The sequence below is a fragment of the Lolium rigidum genome, chromosome 1, assembly GCF_022539505.1.
Source record: "Lolium rigidum isolate FL_2022 chromosome 1, APGP_CSIRO_Lrig_0.1, whole genome shotgun sequence".
Classification (NCBI taxonomy): Eukaryota; Viridiplantae; Streptophyta; class Magnoliopsida; order Poales; family Poaceae; genus Lolium; species Lolium rigidum.
In genome coordinates, this window is record NC_061508.1 from 278,700,145 (window position 1) to 278,723,395 (window position 23,251).

Genomic DNA, 23,251 nt, shown 5'->3' on the forward strand with positions numbered 1-23,251 from the left:
AATTATGGCTTCATAAATGGAAAAAAAAAATTTATGCGACGTGCCGCTGGAGCCACCCCGACCCTAATCCCAAATCATTCAGCACAAATCTTAGCTAGTATCAGTGTTGTACTTTCTTATTGTTGTCAAATGGCTAGATGCTCCCACAGCGCAAACCTTTATATCGCCCCTGAACGTGACAGGTAGGCATTTACAAGTAAAGAAAAAGAACCTGAATAATTACAACTTTCTCAAAAATGAGAAGAAGAGTACAAGAATCATCATAAGTAGAAGCTTACTTCCGCCCCATGTTTGAGAATGTTATATGTCCGGGGGGTGATGTTTTGGAACATGGGAGCATATGCTCCCTTTAATTTAAAATGCATCTTACACATATTTTGAATTTTAAGAAAATTGAAACGAAAAATTCGCACGTACATCTTCACGTGCTACACGCTTACAACGTTGTTTCATAAAAAATCGACTTGTCATGTGACATGTGTAAAAAAGACAAAACTCAGTGCCAGAAATAATGTTTTTTGCAAGATAAAATTTCTCTTTTTTATATAGTCCATAAAAATGTTGGTTTTTCTTGAAACTTGACGAACGCACATATATTATGAAGATGTACATGTATAATTTTTTGTCAATTTTTTTGACACTCAGAAATAAGATTTTTTGGTAGAGGGAGCATACGCACCCGGAAGCCGAATTGAATTTCTGATATGTCCATGCATTCTGGTGGGAGATCTTCCACATAGGTAACTCAAATCTTCAGAACCGATCGATGAGCCTACTTCCGCCCCATTCCGGTTGATTACGGGTGGAGAGGCACACACATCTCGTCAGTTCAGCAATGGTGTACGTGCATACTATCTACTAGCAGGAATGGGCGCGGCGGCACGCCGCGCTGGTCTTAATAGTTTTAGGATCACATTTGAATTGGATAAAGTAATGAATATTTTGCTGTTTAAACAATGGGTTCTAAGGTGGTTCATAACGAATTTTGTAAAACATACATTAAACTTATGTGCATAAAAAGCTAATCCTAAGGAGTTTGTCGCTGCATCGGTGAGTGTGATAGTTAGGAGGGCAAGTCCACTTATAAGACAGAGGTTAGCCCGTCGTATTAATATATACTCAGAATTCGATTACATAGTTCATGTAATTGTCTTACACAAGTATCATGGATCGTAAGTTCAGTATACATGACAACACTTCTCTAGCGAGAAAAGGTAAGCAGAGATGGTAAAGTAGCACGGTAGGGTGGGTGGCGTCGGGAGTGCTCAGCGATGTCATCTTTAAGACGCCCACGGCAGCACACCACACCCATGATATGACATTGGTATTTGCAAGGCTTTTATAACATTATTGGTTTTGAACTTGGTTTGATTACATGTGTGTAATCACCTTACAGTAAAACTCCGCATGTGTCCTGAACTGTGTTACCAAGCACAATTTTCTAAGGGAAGCCGCCGGTGATGTGCTGACAGCGATGGAGCCTGGCCTCTGGTAAAAATCCACACAACGGACACCTGCCTATCTTTGTGGTACATGGTCTAGGACCCTTAGAGTCCTGCCCAGACTTGTTTTCCCCTTGCACTTGACTGAGCTGCTGATTGTTTTCTTGCAAGTTCTTCAACGGTGGAAGGCTGAAGCGCGACACAACCGTCAATTCAGCATTAAATTGCACAAAAGATATATCATAAGGAAAACAAAGCACAATATTTTTGAAGGGAAGGGAAGACTAACAGTAGATTTGAAATTAGAAAAAAACATAAGCACTCCTCTCTTATAATGTCATAGTAAGAGGGACCAACTCCAAAGATACTTACTACTGCAACGCTCGTCAAAGATTAAGTCAGTACTTCACTTCGCTGCACATATCCATGACCATGAGGGCCGTTGGTATTAGGCTGATAGGACCAACCTATAGAACTCCCTGTATGTACCAACTACACAGGCCACTAATTACACCACAACTTAACAGCGATGGCGCTCCTTCAGATGCATCAGCCATTACAACATGCCACATTGACACAGGGTGCGGAGACATCTAAGCATGGAAAACTATATCAAACATTTGACACAGGAGGCATTTCCATGTGTGGCTTATTGATGACATGACACGGCATATACTGCACAACGAACTCGCTTATTGACTGTATTACCTGTCAGAAGAGAATGTATGTATATTAACAAATCAAATACATAGATAATACAATGCGTAAAAACATAGGAGAGGCAATCAATAAACATTGCAATATAATTCAGTTAGCTGGTGTAGTACAATGGCCTCTGAAGCCATACACACCTAGCTTTTGATGCCAAAGAACCCAATTTATCGAACACCTAACCTGGAAGAACCAACAAAGATGCACCTATCCTCTTCTACTGTCCTCCAGAAGTTGTGGCTAATTACTAAAGCTTACATTGCAAGTTAACCAAAAAAAGAAGTGTCTGCTGCAGAAAAAATTGGTAGGCCAGTCCTAAAAATTTCCACAATGGAAGTGTGGAACACCAAAAAGAGGAAACCCAAACACATCTGACCACCCTGCATTGTTCAAAATAGCTAGATAAGTCAATTACTCAAAAAGGAAAAAAATTGTATTCCTTGAACCAGAGCAAAATTGTAGGTTCAGTTGCGAATGGTGGAGATCATTATGAATAAATAAACCAGAACGAAAAATGGATTCCTTAAACCAGAGCAAAATTGTAGGTTCAGTTCCGAACGGTTGATATCATTTCGAATAATAAACCAAAAAAAGAAAAATGGATTCCTTGAACCAGAGCAACATTGTAGGCTTATTTTCGAATGGTAGTGTTCATTCTGAATAAATGCAATAGTAAATAAGAAAACAGAATAGCATAAGACACATAAAGACTTTAATAACCATGAGTTGAGAGGCATCTAAAACACATAAAAGAGCTGACTGCTGTTTGAAATGTTTTCTAGCCAAGTAAATTTTACCTGATAAACGTATTTCAAGTTTACAACAAAGAAAACTGAAAACTGCACAACTGTTCACGAAACATATTTTGAAAGGCACTATCAGTTCGTTGAACGAAGTGGTATAATAAGACACTACTTGGTAATTATATTAGCTTCCCATTGATAATGTCGGAAGGACTGACTACATCTATACTCCTGAAAATCAATTGACTATGCTCCTAAAAAAAATTAATGATTTCAGGTTTTGAATACAACCCAAGAAATAATAACTTGGTGGGCTTAGAACTTCATTTGACCAGAAAATAGGGGAAATTACCACTTAATATTTGGTTAACCAATATTCTTTTATCCTGCTAATGCAATAGCTTTCTTTTTGACCCAAGAAAAGAGATGTACTGGGGGAAGGTCACATGGATGCTTATTATACCGGGGCTTCAAACGAAGTAAATTCAGAACTCTTTGTGACGTTAGCAGCACACTGGCTCTCTCGATTTTATATGAATTTCTCCCACACTGATCTCTAACATGGCTTCATGACTACTAATTTGTTACATGTTCCTTGGAGGGGAGCCCTAATAAGTTATGTTACTCACACTAATCAACTTAGCTCTTAAGCATACCAATTCAAAAAAATTATACACAAAAGCAATAGAAGCCTAAGAACCCAGGGAGAGGAAAGAGGCATCTGTCGAAGATCACCGTGGAGGAAAAAAAACTCACGCCTTATTGTGCCATTTGGTTCGGCCCAGACACACTCCAAAGCGGGTGGTAAGATGTCAGCGATGGACGCGGCTGATTTGGTCGAGCTGGAGGATATCCTGGGCCTGTATCATACTCCAGGAAGTTGGTCGCGCCTCCTCCCCGCAGCTTTCGATGCAATCTTGTCGTAAGCCCTGACCAAACACAAAACGAAGCAGGAATTATAAAAAACGATCACATAAATTAAGGATGAATGCATGATACAGGTCCGCAAGGAATTTACAGAAAGTGGGAGGAGATAGTGTATATGTTAATTTGCAGCGTACATGTTCGTGTCATTGAGGCCAAGATACACAAACCTCCAAAGATGAGCACAAAGGAGTTTTAATTAAAACTTGTTGTGTTCATACCTGTGGAAAGTTAACGCATTTTTCCCTGACGAATAAAGATTACTTCTTGGCTTCTTGCCCATGACCTAGCCTCCCACCTGCCACACTTGTACAGGGTGATGCCCCGGAACCTGGAGCTGCCCCAGATGAAGTCAGCGGCTGCTGCTGCAGCACCTGCACGAATGCCCCAGATGAAGCCAGCGGCTGCTGCTGCAGCACCTGCACGAACTACTCCTTGCTGAAGCCAGTGTCATGGCAGTCACACTAGTAGAAACAAGGCCTTTGGTTTTTTGCCCCAAATGTCATTTGCACCGGATTTGGCACGAACCGGTGCTAAAAGGGGTCATTAGCACCGGTTCGTGGGGAGCAGCCGGCCGAGGGACCTTTTGCACCAGTTCGTGTTACGAACCGGTGCAAATGATCTATCTTTTGCACCGGTTCGTAACACAAACCGGTGCTAAAGGTCCGTCGCCAGGCACGTGTCAGCCGAGGAACCTTTAGCACCGGTTCGTGTTACGAACCGGTGCAAAAGATAGACCATTTGCACCGGTTCGTAACACGAACCGGTGCTAAAGGTCCCCAGCCCTATTTCAGCTCAGCTACCCGGCCAAACAGCCCACTCACTTCATTTTTGCTAGGAGAAGGTGTGTGTGTTGAGTGCTAAGTTGCTTCTCTTTGGCATGCACATAAGGTGCTCGATGAAATGTGTGAGAGAGTGATGCCGCTTGATTTTACACCCAACAAAAATGAGATGAGGTGCCGGAGTGACACTTAAGCTTTCTCCTCTTTCTTTCCTCCTCGATCAAGGTTTAAGCAACAACTTAACCCTTTCATTTGTACGGTGCTAATTTCCACTATTTATAAATATTATGATGTTTTGTAATTGTTTATTGATAAACTTAATTAATTATTTGATGTAGATGAACCGGCGGCAATGGATGTACGTTGACCGACGTCTACCCGAGTTCAGATCGGGCCTGGAAGAATTTATCCGTGTGGCTCGGGAAAACCCACAGGCGGATGGTTTTATGTGTTGTCCATGTGTTGATTGCCATAACTTGAAGCAATACCCTGAATGGCAAGTCATTCACTCACACCTGCTTTGGAAAGGTTTCATGCCCAGCTATAATTGTTGGACCAAGCATGGAGAAAGAGGGGTTATGATGGAAGACGACGAAGAAGAAGAAGAGGATGATGATATGTACCCTAACTACGGTGATACTCGCAACAGGGCATGATGAAGATGAAGATGCAGGGAGGAGGTGATCAAGATGAAGAGGCATCGGATGAGCCCGTTGATGATGATCTTCGTCGGGCCATCGCCGATGCACACAGAGATGCGTAAACGAGAAAACGAGAAGCGAAAGTTAAAGGGCATGTTAGATGATCACAAAAAGAAGTTATACCCAAATTGCGAAGATGGCAACACAAAGCTCGGTGCCACCCTGGAGTTGCTGCAATGGAAGGCGAGAGGCTGGTATATGTGACAAGCCATTTGAGAAGTTACCGAAAATAATGAAGAGGAGGTTTCCAAAGAATAACGAATTGCCCGACAAGTACGTACGAAGCAAAGAAGGTTCTCTCGCCCTCTAGGATTAGAGGTGCTGAAGATACATGCATGCATTAATGACCGCATCCTCTACCGCGCTGAGTATGAAAATTTGGAAAAATGTCCGGTATGCACCGCACTTCGGTATAAGATCGAGGCGAGATGACCCCGGTGATGTTGAGGGCGAGCCCCCTAGGAAGAGGGTTCCTGCCAAGGTTATGTGGTATGCTCCTATAATACCACGGTTGAAACGTCCGTTCGGAAATAAAGAGCATGCCGGGTTGTTGCGATGGCACAAAGAAGACCGTAAGAAAGACGAGATGCTCGAGACACCCCGCCGATGGGTCGCAGTGGAGGACAATCGATAGAGAGTTCCCGGATTTTGCGGATGACGCGAGGAACTTAAGGTTTGGCCTAAGTACGGATGGAATGAATCCTTTTGGGGAGCAGAGCTGCAGTCATAGCACTTGGCCCGTAACTCTATGTATCTATAACCTTCCGCCTTGGTTGTGCATGAAGCGGAAGTTCATTATGATGCCGAGTGCTCATCCAAGGCCCAAAGCAACCCGGCAACGACATTGATGTGTACCTACAGCCATTATTTGAAGAACTCTTACAGCTTGTGGAGCAAACCAGGTGTACATGCATGGGATGAGTACAAACAGGAGTCATTTAACCTACGAGCGTTGCTTTTCGTGACCATCAATGATTGGCTCTGCTCTTAGTAACCTTTCGGGACGGACAAACAAGGGATACAATGCATGCACGCACTGTTTAGATGAGACCGAAGGTGCCTATTTGCATAAATGTAAGAAGGTTGTGTACCTGGGGCATCGTCGATTTCTTCCAAAGAGGCACCCCGTCAGAAAGAAAGGCAATCATTTCGGAGGTGAGGCAGATCGCCGGGTGAAGCCTGAACTCCGTACCGGTGATGCTTTACTTGATATGGTCAAGGACCTAAAAGTAATCTTTGGAAAGGGTCCTGGTGGCCAATCTGTTCCGAATGACGACGTTACCGGACACGCACCCATGTGGAAGAAAAAATCTATATTTTGGGATCTACCCTATTGGAAAGTCCTAGAGGTCCGCTCTTCAATCGACGTGATGCACGTGACGAAGAATCTTTGCGTGAACCTGCTAGGTTTCTTAGGCGTGTATGGGAAGACAAAAGATACACCGAAGCACGGGAGGACCAGTATCGTATGAAAGTCCCAAAAGACAAGCAAGAACAGGATTACAAGGATACAGGGAGTCGCTTAAGTCCCGCCAGCCTACGCTCTTACCAAAGCGAGAGAAGGATATCTTTTTTGAAGTCCTTTACGGTATCAAGGTCCCGTCCGGCTTCTCCTCCAATATAAAGGGAATTATAAATATGGAGAAGAAAACATTCCGAACCTCGAAGTCGCATGACTGCCACATTATTATGACGCAGCTTGCTTCCGGTTGCACCGAGGGGGCTTACTGGAAAATGTTCGAATACCCATTGTGAAGCTATGTGCATTCCTTAATGCGATATCTCGAAGGTAATCGATCCAGCTAGTCTTCCATGGTTACGGAAGGATGTGGTGCAATGTCTTGTTAGCTTTGAGTTGGTGTTTCCACCATCTTTCTTCAATATTATGACACATCTCCTGGTTCACCTTGTCGAAGAGATTGCCATCCTCGGTCCCGTCTTTCTACACAATATGTTCCCCTTCGAGAGGTTCATGGGGGTCTTAAAGAAATATGTTCATAACCGTGCTAGGCCGAAGGAAGCATCTCCAAGGGCTATGTAACGGAGGAGGTCTTCGAGTTCGCGTTGACTTCATTCCCGACCTTAAGTCGATTGGTGTTCCCGAATCGCGACATGAGGGGCGACTAAGTGGAAAAGGCACGCTAGGAAGGAAATCAATGATATGTAGGGACGGCATTTCTTTCACTCAAGCACACTACACAGTTCTACAAAGTTCCACCTTGGTGGCCCCGTATATCACCGATCACAAGAATATTGTGCGCTCGTAACATCCGGGGCAGTCCGAAGACCGGATTACGCATAAACATATGCGGACATTCGGCGGTTGGCTCCGAGAACATCTCATTAATAACAACAATATTGTAGATCAGTTGTACATGTTGGCTGGGTCACCATCTTCGACTATAGTGACTTTCCGGGGTACGAGATAAATGGAAATACCTTCTACACGTTCGCCCAAGATAAAAAGAGCACCAACCAAAACAAGTGGTGTCCGCATTGATGCAACAAACACTAGCAAGTGGCAAAAAGGACACATATTATGGTTACATAGAGGAGATATGGGAACTTGACTATGGACCTTCTTTTAAGGTCCCTTTATTTCGGTGCAAATGGTTCAAGCTCGGATGGAAAAGGGGTAAAGGTAGACCAGCATGTACGGAATGACAACAGTGGATACCAACAATCTTGGTTACGAGAGACGAACCATTCGTCCTAGCCAATGATGTGGCTCGGGTTTTCTATGTGAAGGACATGTCCTCTAGACCGAAGAAAAGAAAACATAAGGAAACGAGCTCATCCGATGAGCCAAAGCGTCACATAGTTCTTTCGGGGAAAAGAACCATCGTGGGAGTCGAGGACAAGACGGACATGTCAGAAGATTATAATAAGTTTGCTGAAATTCCGCCCTTCACAGTGAACATTGATCCAACCATCGCGTTAAATGCTGAAGATACTCCATGGTTACGGTCGAAGCGATCTCATAATGTACCTTGAGCTCATACTGTGAAGCGTTTGTTGTGATATGTATCAGTAACATTGGTCGTTTGAACTAAATGCAATTATCCAAGTTTATTATTTTTCTAGATACACATGTTTGCAAATTTATCCTCACCTACTGGTTGTTGGGTGTATAGTAGCAGCTTCCGAGCGGGACTTGCGGGAAGAGTTACTCGGGCGGCGCTTCCGAAGATGTCTAAGACGGCCGTCCATCTAAGACATCTTCGAGAAACTCCGCGCTGTGTGCCTCCAGATATATAGCGGTGTGTGCCTCCAGATAATCCCCTCCCCCCAGATGAAACCACCCCAGATAAGGCAAATAACAGATAAAAGGGGTATATAAACTAATCAACCGTCTTTAGCACCGGTTCCAGCCATTAACCGGGATAAAACGACAACGACTTTATTGAAATTTAACAAGATACGGTAACTAAACTTAAACTAAAATAACAACTTCTACTAGTTCTTCCGCGCATCCGCTGCTGCCCTCTTGGATGCCGCCTCCTGCCGCAGCTCCTCCTCACGACGACGCTTATGCATCTCCTCACTATCCAGATCCATCACACGCGGCCGCTTATGCAGTTCCTGGAGACTCTGCCTCTCAAATGCTTCTATGGTAGCCGCTAGCGCTGCCTCCTCCCACTCCTCTATCTCTCGCGAGCTGCGGGTCCACCTCATCCGCTGCTGCCCTCCTGGTTGCCGCCTCTTGCCGCAGCAGCTCCTCCCACTCCTCTATCTCCGCGAGCTGTGGGTCCACTTCCACCGGCGGCGGGTGCGGCTTTGGGGGCATTGTGCAATGGGCTAGGGTTTGGTGATGAGTGAAATGGGAGACACGGGGGCGTACTATTTATAGAGGGCGTTTAGGCGGGAAATCTCCGCGGCTGCGCGTCGTGGCGGGAAAATATCCCGCGCGGCGTCGTGGCGCAGAAAATGTCCCGCGCGGTGTCGTGGCGGGAACATATCCCGCGCGGCGTCGTGGCGGAAACCCGCGCAGCGTCGTGGCGGGAACTCGATCCCGCGCGAATCAGAGAAAAAAGGCGGGAAGAAAGCAAAAAATTTCAGCCGAAATTTGACCCTTTTGCACCGGTTCGTGGCTGGAACCGGTGCAAAAGGGTCTTTTGCACCGGTTCCAGCCACGAACCGGTGCAAAAGGGTCGCAGTATAACTGCCCCCGCGCGCCCCTTCTTCTCCATTTCGCGCGAGGACACAAATCAAGGTGAAACTCTGCCCAAATTTTCCGTCCCCGGCCTGCCGCCGCCGTCGGCCGCGCACCCACGCCGCCCGCGCCGTCGTCGACCGTGCCGCCCGCCTCTTCCTCCTCCGCGCCGTCGCCGCCGCCCGCCGCCCGCCCGCCTCTTCCTCCTCCGCGCCGTCGCCGCCCGTCGCCCGCCTCTTCCTCCTCCGCACCGTCGCCGGCCGCCCGCCCGCGCCGTCGCCGGCCGTCGCTGGCCGCCCGCCCGCGCCGTCGCCGGCCGTCGCCCGCACGCCGCCCGCGCGCCGCCGCCAGCCCGCCCGCGCCGCCCTGCTGCTCTTCCTCCTCCGCGCCGCCGCCGGCCCCACCACTCCGCGCGCCCGCCGCGCCGCCTCTCCGCGCCGCCCGCCGCCCGCGGCCGCCGCCTCCTCTCCGCTGCGCCGCCCTCCGCCGCGCGCGGCAAGGTGAGGCCGCACCCGGCCCTCCTTTTTTTCTTTTTTTAGTTAGATTTTAGTAGATTTTAATTACATTTTTGTTAGAATTAGTTAGATTTTGTTAGATTTTTGTTAGGTTTTGTTAGAATTAGTTAGATTTTAGTTTTGTTAGAATTAGTTAGATTTTGTTAGATTTTAGTAGATTTTGTTAGATTTTAGTAGATTTTGTTAGATTTTAGTACATTTTAGTTAGAATTAGTTAGATTTTAGTTACATTTTTGTTAGGTTTTATTAGAATATTTGTTAGGTTTTGTTAGATTTTAATTAGTTAGGTTTAAATTTGTTAGTTTTAGTTAGAAAATTTAGTTCGAGATTTTAGTTAGGTTATTTAGTTAGAAAATTTAGTTATTTAGTTAGAAAAAAGTAGTAAGTACTTTATTAGTATGTGTTAGAAAAAAGTAGTAAGTACTTTATTAGTATGTGTTAGACAAAATTTAGTTAGTTTCATTCATATTCATAAGTACTTTATTATTATATTTGTTAGTTTGCATACGATGCCGCGGCCTCCGCGTCCTGGAGCTAGGACAGTTTTAGAGGAGATGCAGCAGATGGGGAAGTCCGGGACCGGGCTCCGCCGGGGTGGCACTCGGGAGGTGTTATCTTCCGGGGCGCGCACCTTGGTGCAGAATCCGGGTCCCGTCGTCGACCCGGATATTCTCTGGTGGAGGTCTTATGGGCCACGTTCGTTTCGAGAGGAGCCGGCCCCGCCGGAGGAGGTAGCTCAGCGCATTGAAGCGGAGGACCAGCATGTTCGCCGTTACATGTATGCGTTAGACAACATGTATAGGACCGGATGGAGCGTTATGCAGGGATCTCATGTTAGCTATGCTCCCGTTGTTGTTCCGTGGCTTTGGGGGCACACCTGGCGCGGCTCGGGACCCGGTCGGCGCCCTCTAGGACCCGGTCTGCGCGGTTGAGTGTTTGTAGTAGTGATTGATGTATTATCGATCTATGTATGCATGTAATCTGCACTATCTGCTTTCAGCACTATTATTGATCATGTATTGAGCATTATTCTTAATTACTTGTAAGTCTTTGCAGAAACTTGTAAGTCTTTGCAGAATCTAGCTTCGTTGTGTTTATAGCATTAGAATAACTTTTAAGTCTTTGCAGAAACTATGGAAAGAGACCTAGAACAAGAATACCTCGTCGAGGAGATTATCCGTGATGATGACGATATCACCTCTCTTTACCTAAACCAATCCGGCGAGGGAGACGAGCGAACCCGAGGAGACGGCTCCGATGAGGAAGATGATCAAGACCACCGTGGAGACGGCTCCGGTGAGGGAGAAGGTGACGACTGCGAGGGAGAAGCTCACCACGTCGAGGTGTATATATATTAATTAACCAAGCCTACAGATATGTGCATATACATATATTAACGTTGTTTCTTCTTTTAGACCTCCCAATCAACACACTCTACTGGCAGAACTAAACGAGGCGCTGATACGTCCAATTTGCATCACTATTTTATATCATAATTTGCTGTTATTCATTGATATATTTCATATTGGGACATAATACTTATGTTATTTCATCTATTTTGCATGTTTCATCATTATTGGAGGATCGAACACCGGAGCCAGGATTCTGCTGGAAAAAGCACCGTCGAACGCAATATTTCGGAAGATCAACTCGGAAGGAAATTATACCAAAAATCCTATTTTTCAAGATGACGAAGGAAGCCGTAAGGAGGAGCCGGGAGGAGCCGGGGTGGGCCCACACCCTAGGGCGGCGCGGCCCAGTGCCCCGGCCGCGCCGGCCTATGGTCCGGGGGCCCACGACCCTTTTCGCCTCCTTTTCTTCGCCAAACCCTTCGTCCCGAAGACCTAAGCCACGAGAGGGTACCTCGCGAAGAGTTACGGCCGCCTCGCGGGGCGGAGAACACCGAGAGAGAAAGAGCTCTCCGGCGGGCGGGAATCCGCCGGGAAATTCCCTCCGGGAGGGGGAAATCGACGCCATCGACACCGTCATCGAGCTGGACATCATCGCCATCACCATCATCATCATCTCCACCATCATCACCGCCGTCATCACCGCTGGACACCGTCACCGACGTAGCAATTTGGGTTTGATCTTGATTGTTTGATAGGGGAAACTCTCCCGGTATCGATTCCTACTTGTTGTTGATGCTATTGAGTGAAACCATTGAACCAAGTTTATGTTCAGATTGTTATTCATCATCATATCACCTCTGATCATGTTCCGTATGATGTCTCGTGAGTAGTTCGTTTAGTTCTTGAGGACATGGGTGAAGTCTAAATGTTAGTAGTGAATTATGGTTGAGTAATATTCAATGGTGTGATATTTAAGTTGTGGTGTTATTCTTCTAGTGGTGTCATGTGAACGTCGACTACATGACACTTCACCATTTATGGGCCTAGGGGAATGCATCTTGTACTCGTTTGCCAATTGCGGGGTTGCCGGAGTGACGAAACCTAAACCCCCGTTGGTATATCGATGCGGGAGGGATCGCAGGATCTCGCAGTTTAAGGCTGTGGTTAGATTTAATTCTTAATTACTTTCTTGTAGTTGCGGATGCTTGCAAGGGGTATAATCACAAGTATGTATTAGTCCTAGGAAGGGCGGTACATTAGTATAGGTTCACCCACACAACACTTATCACAACAATGAAGATTATTTAGCCGTATGTAGCGAAAGCACTAGACTAAAATCCCGTGTGTCCTCGAGAACGTTTGGTCATTATAAGTAAACAAACCGGCTTGTCCTTTGTGCTAAAAAGGATTGGGCCACTCGCTGCAATTATTACTCTCGCACTTTACATACTCGTACTTTATTCAACCGTTACATCAAACCCCCCGAATACTTGTCCGTGAGCATTTACGAGTGAATCCTTCATCGAAACTGCTTGTCAACACCTTCTGCTCCTCGTTGGGATCGACATTCTTACTTATCGAAGATACTACGATACACCCCCTATACTTGTGGGTCATCAAGACTATTTTCCGGCGCCGTTGCCGGGGAGTGAAGCGCTATTGGTAAGTGGAATTGGTAAGGAAAACCTTACTCGTTGTGCTGATTTTATTTCTCGCTCGTTGCTATAAGTCATTATGGAGAGATCTTCTCTTCAATTTCTATTTGGGAAATCTACTACTACCGCAACGGTAGTGGATGAGGCGCCAGGTGAGGAAGTGATACCATATAAAATACCTATGAAAATTATTGAACGTGTTATGGATAACCGCTATGAAGGGGATGGAAGCTGTCCATCCCGGTGATCATTTACTGTTTTTGCATGAATTATGCGGGTTATTCAAATGTGCAGGTATTGCTATGGATGAAGTGAGGAAGAAACTATTCTCTTTGTCGCTGTCCGGTAAGGCGGCGCATTGGTATAAATTACTGGATAATGGGGATTCTCTTGAATGGAATGATATTGTGCCCCGGTTTTATTCTAAGTTCTATCCTCCATGTGAAATTCATAAGGATCGGAATCGCATATATAATTTTTGGCCTCATGATGGAGAGAGCATCGCCCAAGCTTGGGGGAGATTGAAGTCTTTAATGCTCAAATGCCCCATTCATGAGCTTCCTGGTAATGTTATTATTGATAATTTCTATGCAAGACTTTCTTTTCAAGACAAGACCTTGCTGGATACTTCTTGTTCTGGATCATTTACACGCAACAAAGAAGAGTTTAAAAGGGACCTTCTTGATCGGATCCAAGAAAATACTCGAAGGATGGGAGAACGACAAGGATAGAGAATCGGTATAATTTATGATTATAAATGCATTGAAGCTTTTATGGATACCGATAAATTTCGTAATATGAGTGCTATATATGGTCTTGATTCTCAAGTTGCTCGTAAATCTTTATAAAGCTTTTGCCTCTCATTATGAATTGCCAAAGAAGAGTTTTGATAAGTATCATGAACCGTATAAAGATAAAATTGATTCATCTATTAATAAATGCGTTGTAGTTGAAACTGCCGATCATGTTATTCCTGAAGTTTATATTGAAAAAACTCCTTTCCTCGCTAAAATGAAGGAGTACTCGTTATAAATAGTGCGGTTCATAAAAGTGAAAAGAAACTCGTAGAACCTGAAGAACAAATAAAAGTTGAACTCTGTCGTTGCAATAGTTAAAGATCTTGTGACCGAAAATGTGGAGGATGGTCATATTATTTTCTCGTGAAGATGCTTCTAATATTGTTTCACATCCTAATAAACCCAAACAAGCTAGTGTTCCTATGATATCTCGTTAAAATTGGTGATCATTGTTATTATGGATTATGTGATATTGGTGCAAGTGTTAGTGCTATTCCGTATGAGCTTTACACGGAGATTATGCACGAAATTGATTCTTGTGAACTTGAAGATATTGATGTGGTTATTCAGCTGGCTAATAGAGAAACTATTTCTCCAATTGGTATTGTTCGAGATGTGGAAGTTTTATGCGGTAAGATTAAATATCCAGCTGACTTTTTGGTACTTGGTTCTGCTGCTAGTGATTATTGTCCTATTATTTTTGGTAGACCTTTTCTAAATACTTGTGGAGCTATTATAGATTGCAAGAAAGAGAAAATTTTGACTAAATTCGCTGGTGAATCTTATGAGTTTAACTTCTCTAAATTTACTAAAACTCCTTATAAAGCTGATTTGCCTAGTAATGATTTTAAAATGGAGCAATGTGCATCTATTGTTCTTGTTCCTAATAATCCTTTGCAGCAACATTTGGAGGATAGCGAGAGCGAAATTTTTAGGAAAGAAAGAGATGAGCTTGAGGAAATTTTTCTTCGCCAACCTATTCTCAAGCATGATTTACCGGTGGAAGATTTGGGTACAACACCGCCACCAAAGGAAGATCCTGTTTTTGATTTAAAGCCTTTACCCGATAATCTTAAATATGCTCATATTGATGATAAGAAAATATATCCCGTTATTATTAGTTCTAAGCTTTCGAGAGATTGAGGAAGAAAGGTTATTGGAAATATTGAAGAAGCATCGAGGCGCTATTGGCTACACTCTTGATGATTTGAAGGGGATTTCTCCGTCTATATGCCAACATGCTATTAATATGGAAGATGATGCAAAGCTCGTTGTTGAACCTCAGCGTCGTCTAATTCCGAAGATGAAGGAAGTGGTAAGGAATGAGGTATTATGACTTCTTGAAGCTGGTATTATATATCCTATTGCTGATAGTAGATGGGTTAGTCCTGTGCATTGTGTTCCCAAGAAAGGAGGTATGACTGTTGTGCCTAATGATAATGATGAGCTCATTCCTCAAAGAGTAGTTGTAGGGTATAGAATGTGCATTGATTTTCGAAAAGTTAATAAAGTTACTAAGAAAGATCATTACCCTTTACCATTTATTGATCAAATGCTAGAAAGATTGTCTAAAAATACTCATTTTTGCTTTCTTGATGGTTATTCGGGTTTTCACAAATTGTCGTTAAAGCTAAAGATCAAGAGAAAACCACCTTTACTTGTCCTTATGGAACTTATGCTTATAGACGCATGCCTTTTGGTTTATGTAATGCTCTCGCTACTTTTCAAAGATGCATGTCTGCTATTTTTCATGGTTTTTGTGAAAGTATTGTAGAGGTATTCGTGGATGATTTTTCCGTCTATGGGAATTCTTTTGATAGTTGCTTGCGAAACCTTGATAAAGTTTTGCAGAGATGTGAAGAAACTAACCTTGTTCTTAATTGGGAGAAATGCCACTTTATGGTTAATGAAGGAATTGTATTGGGACATAAAATTTCCGAGAGAGGTATTGAAGTTGATAGAGCTAAAGTTGAAGCAATTGAGAAGATGCCCTATCCGAGGGATGTTAAAGGTATTCGTAGTGTTCTTGGTCATGCTTGGGTTTTATAGGAGATTTATTAAAGATTTCTCCAAGATTTCAAAGCCTCTTACTAATCTTCTTCAAAAAGATGTACCATTTGTTTTTGATGACGATTGTAAGGAAGCTTTTGAAACTCTTAAGAAAGCCTTAACAATCTGCTCCTATAGTTGAACCTCCCGATTGGAACTTACCCTTTGAAATTATGTGTGATGCTAGTGATTTTGCTTGTAGGCGCTGTTCTTGGACAGCGAGTAGATAAAAAACCGAATGTTATTCATTATGCTAGTAAAACTCTTGATGCTGCTCAAAGAAATTATGCTACAACTGAAAAGGAATTATTAGCCGTAGTCTTTGCTTGTGATAAATTTAGATCTTATATTGTTGATTCAAAAGTTACTATTCATACTGATCATGCTGCAATTAGATACCTAATGATAAAGAAAGATGCTAAGCCGAGGCTTATTAGATGGGTACTTCTTTTGCAAGAATTTGATCTACATATTGTAGATAGGAAAGGTGCTCGATAATCCCGTTGCCGATAATTTGTCTAGATTGGAAAATATTGCTTATGATCCCGTTCCCGTTAATGATAGTTTTCCAAATGAACAATTGGCTGTAATAAAGGTGAGCTTGCGAGACAGATCCTTGGTATGCTGATTATGCTAACTTTATTGTTTCCAAGTACTTGCCTCCAACCTTTTCAGCTCAAGCAAAGGAGGAAATTCTTTTATGACTTGAGGCATTATTTCGGGATGACCCACACTTATATAAAGAAGGAGTGGATGGTATTATGCGAAGATGTGTTCCTGAGTATGAACAACAAGAAATATTGAGTAAATGTCATGGTAGTGCTTATGGAGGACATCACGCTGGAGAAAGAACCGCGCAAAAGGTTTTACAATCAGGTTTTTATTGGCCAACTCTCTTCAAAGATGCGAGAAAGTTTATTTTATCTTGTGATGAATGCCAAAGGGTTGGTAATATCTCCAGACGCAATGAAATGCCTATGAATTATACTCTTGTTATTGAACCGTTTGATTGTTGGGGATTTGACTTCATGGGACCTTTTCCGTCTTCGGAAGGTAACACTCATATACTTGTTGCTGTTGATTATGTTACTAAATGGGTGGAAGCTATACCTACAAAAAGTGTTGATGGTGAGACCTCTTTAAGAATGCTCTTAGATATTATTTTTCCTAGATTTGGAGTACCTAGGTATATTATGACTGATGGAGGTTCTCATTTTATTCATGGAGGTTTTAGAAAAACTCTTGCTAAGTATGGTATTAATCATAGAATTGCTTCCGCTTATCATCCTCAAACTAGTGGTCAAGTAGAATTATCAAATAGAGAGATTAAATCTATTTTGGGAAAGACCGTTAATAAAACTAGAAAGAATTGGGCTAGTAAATTGAAGGATGCACTTTGGGCTTATAGAACTCGCGTATAAAAATCCCATGGGAATGTCACCTTATAAAATGGTTTATGGGAAAGCTTGTCATTTACCTCTAGAACTAGAGCACAAAGCTTATTGGGTCTGTTAGAGAATTAAATAAAGATCCTAAACTTGCCGGTGATAAGAGGTTGTTGCAATTGAGTTCTCTAGATGAATGGAGAAGTGAAGCATATGAAAATGCTAAACTCTTTAAAGAGAAAGTTAAAAAATGGCATGATAGGAGGATTATCAAAAGAGAATTTAATATTGGGGATAAAGTCCTATTGTATCGGTCTCGTCTCAGATTCTTTGCGGGAAATTACTCTCGAAATGGGAAGGACCATATGTTGTCGAGGAGGTGTATCGTTCAGGAGCAATCAAAATTAGCTCTCTCCAAGGCAATGCTACGCAAGTGGTGAATGGACAAAGACTCAAGCATTATATCTCGGGTGATTCTTATAATGTTGATGTTGATATTATTCAAGTGGAAACACCGGAGGCCTACATCAAAGGGCAAATTGACGAATCCGCCGTAACTCGACTTCGAATAGGTAACGATCTGGTAATGAAAAGTACGCAATTTACTTTCCGAACTATATTTTTGCTGTTTTTGGAAAATATGAGAAATTACGAGTTCGAAACGGAGTGGAAAGGACGCACGAGGGGTGCCACCATAGGGCGGCGCGGCCGACCCGGGCCCGCGCCGGCCTATGGTTTGGCCGCCTCGTCGCCCCTTTCCGACTGCGGTTCGATCCGGTACTTTCCGTTTGTCGTGAAAAAATTTTGCTATATAATCCCCGGACCCTCGGAGGTCCGTATATCGTTTTCTCGACGTGTTTTGTTTCGAGCTGTTTCGCCGGGATCTGTTTTTGGTTTAGAAGCACCATGGTCTCCAAGAACAAGGGCAAGGAGTTTCCGGATGAAGATGATCGAGATCTCGGGTGGAAAGAGGAAGACAAGGACGTCAAGGAAGAAGATGAAGAAGAGGTGGAGGAAGACTCGCGCGCACGCCCGCGTGCTACCATCGCAAGCATCAAGGTGGTGGACAACCCTTTTGTGCAAACAAGAGCGCAAGAATTCGCACCTGGAGGAGCAGTCCCACGTCATTACCTAGCTCCGAAAACATCTCCATCGAGCACTCATCACCCCTTCCACAATCTAATTTTCAATAATCAAATTGAAGGGACTCCCAAGGCAGCATTGCCTAGCCAATGGGATATAGATCGCTCTAACACTGCAGGAGAGAAGGAGCTCGAGGCTCGAAGAGTGGGGAAATAACTCCAAGAGCTGGGACTCGCCATCGTACGTGACTCTTTAACCACGTCGAGCACAATTCAGAGATGATTCGCAATCTCATATACAGGATTGACGAGCTTCAGGAGCTTATTGAGAAGCTTGTCAGGAATTCATCACCACCATCACCGAAGGAGTAATTCATCATCGGTATTGGCATCCCCTTGGTTTGTTCCAAGCTTGGGGGAGTGCCGCGGTATCACATTATCACTACCTTTTACTTTTATTGTCAAGTAGTATCATATCATGAGTAGGGAAGTTATCATATAAGATGGGTTGCGTTTGGAAGTATCTCTCCTTTAGTTGGTTGTCTATGTATCCCTTGGTGTGAGTTATCGTTATGGAATATTAATGAGAAGTCTTATCATTTACATATTGCACATCTTATTTTAGTTTGCAATCTCTACTATATGATTCACCTTGTTGTTAGTATTGGTATCACTTTGGGAGCATTGAATAAATCTATTTGGTTTTGGCAAACTTAGCATTGGTCAATAGCAACAACACTTTGAGGTTTAAATAGAAAAGAGAAATACATGTAGATGTTTCATTGTCTTTCTTGTTAGCTCATAGCTTATTATTCTGAAGTTAAAATTGTTTGTACTTACAAGGAAGATGCATGATTGTTTCTATCACATGTATATTTGTTTGTTTCCCTCGACTCTTATGCTTGCTAATTAACCTTGCTAGCCAAAGACCTGTACTGAGAGGGAATACTTCTCGTGCATCCAAACCTTAACCCAAACCTATGCCATTTGTGTCCACCATACCTACCTACTACATGGTATTTTCTGCCATTCTAAGTAAATACTTCATGTGCTACCTTTAAACAATTCAAAACTTAGTATCTCTTATTTGTGTCAATGTTTCATAGCTCATGAGGAAGTATGTGGTGTTTTATCTTTCAATCTTGTTGGGCAACTTCCACCAATGGACTAGTGGCTTCACCCGCTTATCCAATAATTTTGCAAAAAGAGTCGGCAATGGGATTCCCGAGTCCCAAATTGATTAAACTAAATAGACACTCCTCCATGGTATGTGATTGATGGACTGGCACCCGAAGGATTCGGTTAGCCATGGCTTGTGTAAGCAAAGGTTGGGGGGAGTGTCATCATCATAATAAAGCTAAAATAAAAAGGCACTCCTTCATGGTATGAGATTGTTGGCTGGCACCCGAGGATTCGGTTAGCCATGGTTTGTGAAAGAAAGGTTGGAAGGAGTGCCACACAAAATGAAGATAATATGGGAGCCGTTCTTAGGAGGTTGTTTGGCAAGGGGTTAGAGTACCCGCTACCGGTCGTTGACAACAACAAACACCTCTCAAAATGTTACTTTTATTCTCTTTATATGATTGCAAAAATTGAAAAAGCTCTAGCACATGATTTAATCCCTGCTTCCCTCTGCGAAGGGCCTCGTCTTTTACTTTATGTTGAGTCAGTAAACCTATTTCCCTCCATCTCAAGCAAGCATTTGAGTAGTTGTGATCAAACCATTATATTGTGATTTTCTACATCATGTCTTTTATTCTTCTTTGTTTAGTACAAGTTTTATCTGAATGAATATAGCTTTGCAAGTTATCAATGATCATGAGAAAACCATTATGATTGAGTATGCAAGTTGTGCCTTATAAACTTTAACATGGGAGCGCTGCTCAATGAGATATAATCTGTTAATTGTTCTCTGACCAAGAACGAAGTTTGCCATCACCAATTATGATTTCTTATGCACCTTTACTTGTGATTACCTTATACTTGTTTCAATATGAGTTATAAGAGATTGTTTACTATAATGTCCTGTGTGAATGAATATGATGCTTCTTGTCCGTATTTTATTCATCGACTCTTCACTCCATAAACATGTGGTCATGTCTATCGAGCTCAGTTTCGCTTGGGGACAAGCGAAGTCTAAGCTTGGGGGGAGTTGATACGTCCAATTTGCATCACTATTTTATATCATAATTTGCTGTTATTCATTGATATATTTCATATTGGGACATAATACTTATGTTATTTCATCTATTTTGCATGTTTCATCATTATTGGAGGATCGAACACCGGAGCCGAGATTCTCGCTGGAAAAAGCACCGTCGAACGCAATATTTCGGAAGATCAACTCCGGAAGGAAATTATACCAAAAATCCTATTTTTCAAGATGACGAAGGAAGCCGGAAGGAGGAGCCGGGAGGAGCCGGGGTGGGCCCACACCCTAGGGCGGCGCGGCCCGGTGCCCTGGCCGCGCCGGCCTATGGTCTGGGGGGCCCACGACCCTTTTCGCCTCCTTTTCTTCGCCAAACCCTTCGTCCCGAAGACCTAAGCCACAGAGGGTACCTCGCGAAGAGTTACAGCCGCCTCTGCGGGGCGGAGAACACCAGAGAGAAAAGAGCTCTCCGGCGGGCAGGAATCCGCCGGGAAATTCCCTCCGGGAGGGGAAATCGACGCCATCGACACCGTCATCGAGCTGGACATCATCGCCATCACCATCATCATCATCTCCACCATCATCACCGCCGTCATCACCGCTGGACACCGTCACCGCCGTAGCAATTTGGGTTTGATCTTGATTGTTTGATAGGGGAAACTCTCCCGGTATCGATTCCTACTTGTTGTTGATGCTATTGAGTGAAACCATTGAACCAAGTTTATGTTCAGATTGTTATTCATCATCATATCACCTCTGATCATGTTCCGTATGATGTCTCGTGAGTAGTTCGTTTAGTTCTTGAGGACATGGGTGAAGTCTAAATGTTAGTAGTGAATTATGGTTGAGTAATATTCAAAGGTGTGATATTTAAGTTGTGGTGTTATTCTTCTAGTGGTGTCATGTGAACGTCGACTACATGACACTTCACCATTTATGGGCCTAGGGGAATGCATCTTGTACTCGTTTGCCAATTGCGGGGTTGCCGGAGTGACAGAAACCTAAACCCCCGTTGGTATATCGATGCAGGAGGGATCGCAGGATCTCAGAGTTTAAGGCTGTGGTTAGATTTAATTCTTAATTACTTTCTTGTAGTTGCGGATGCTTGCAAGGGGTATAATCACAAGTATGTATTAGTCCTAGGAAGGGCGGTGACAAGGGATTGACTTGTCAATGCCTATGGATTATAGGCTAGGGTTTAGTTAGAAGTAGAGGGCAAGTAGATCTCGAAGGTTTCAGCTGAAAAGTACTCGACGACTATGAAAACTAGGGTTTGCAGACAATGATTCGATTGATTCTTCGTCCCTTGACTCCCCCTTTATATAGGAGGTGGAGTCGAAGGATTCGTGTTGTACAAGTTTACAGAGTTCGGGACGGTTTCTAACTCATCCCGCCAGATTACAACACTTCCTATTACAACTCTATTTCTTCCTTAAACGCATCTTGGGCTCCCGAATCTTCTTATTCTTCGGGTAGTGGGCCTTCAATAAACCCCGGGTACTATATTCGGCAGGCCCATTTGGGATGCCTATGTCAGTAGCCCCCGAGATTTTGCTTGAATTGTAAAGTCAGGGAAAATCTCCACTGTTTATTTTTACCCGAAAGCCTTAATCTTTCTATATTTCTTCTCATAAAATTCTATATTGTACAGGGATATTGGTAATTGGGGCTAGTTCATCTGACGGATCAGGTACTAGTTAACTGCTCTAGTGGCAATCCGCAAAAACCTACTTCAAAATCACGTCCCCGGACATGATCTCGGGATATCGGTGTAAACTTCGACAGGTGCCGCTTAAGGTCTTACCATTCCGTCGAGTCCCAGTCAAATTTATCGGGTACCTAACGCGTCCGTTAGGATTTTTCTTCGTATCCGTTGATACGGATAAAAGTAGCAGAGCGCAGTCTTTGGCGATGCCACGCCCAGCGGAATGGATTCGGGGTCTTACCTTCGCAAATTTGCGGCATTCGGAAATTGATCGCAACTTTGGCGTTCCGAGAATATATTGTCGAGTGCTTTTCCGGCTGTTGGAATGGCACATTTTATTGAGTCAAATATGACTTATATTGTTCTCCCGATGGGAGTATATGTAGAGTTAATTATAACTCGAAATATACTCTCTTGCTCTTCTATTTTTCCTTTGTTAATTTCATCGGGCACGCGAACAGCGTTCCCGATGGGAGTAGCCCCCGAGGCTACAGCCAAGAACTTGTGCTTGGTTGTAGGCTCAACATTTTATTCCACCTTGTCGCTATTTTGTCATTATTTCGCAATATGAACTCTTTCCTCTTCTTCTTCTTCTCTCTCTTTATTTTTATATTTCTCGGGTGCGCGAACAGCGCTCCCGATGGGAGTAGCCCCCGAGGCTACAGCCAAGAACTTGTGCTTGGTTGTAGGCTCAACATTTTCTATATTGTCATACTCGAAATTTTACTTTTTGTCGGAGTAGCCCCCGAGCATTTGGGCAAAAACTTGTATTTGATCAAAGGCTCCCGAAGTATTGAATATTTCATCCTCGTCGCCAATCTCTCGAATACTGCCTTGTCGACATTCTTCACTTAATCAAATTTACTTCATCCTTGACAAGTAGTCGTGAATTTTCTGTCCTGTGGGTCCATTGCTTCCACCACGTTGACACGTCGTGCAAGTGGGGGACACACGTCCTCCGCTTTTTCTGGCGCACGTACGGTAACGCCTATCTCAGTAAAAATACTTTGTTGCCCTTGTATCTAGAAGATCTATTCTCACCCCACGATTTTTTCATCCAACGGTGCACTGCTTCACCCGATTCTTATATAAACCCTTCTTCAACC

The 23,251-nt window shown here is 43.5% G+C and overlaps 1 long non-coding RNA gene across 5 annotated transcripts in view; it reads right to left on the minus strand.

Annotated features, from left to right (window-relative positions):
* Window positions 1-1,645: 1,645 nt before the first annotated feature.
* LOC124694558 overlaps window positions 1,646-23,251 on the minus strand; it is a 38,372-nt gene continuing 16,766 nt past the window's right edge. For 2 of the 5 annotated variants that reach the window (XR_007000482.1, XR_007000478.1), the window contains 3 exons: window positions 4,042-4,258; window positions 3,653-3,825; window positions 2,218-2,533 (listed from right to left, as the gene is read on the minus strand). This is a non-coding gene — a long non-coding RNA (uncharacterized LOC124694558). Of the gene's footprint in view, window positions 2,151-2,217; window positions 2,534-3,652; window positions 3,826-4,041; window positions 4,259-23,251 lie in introns of those variants that run through there. The other 3 variants (XR_007000479.1, XR_007000480.1, XR_007000481.1) reach the window with 3 other exon arrangements.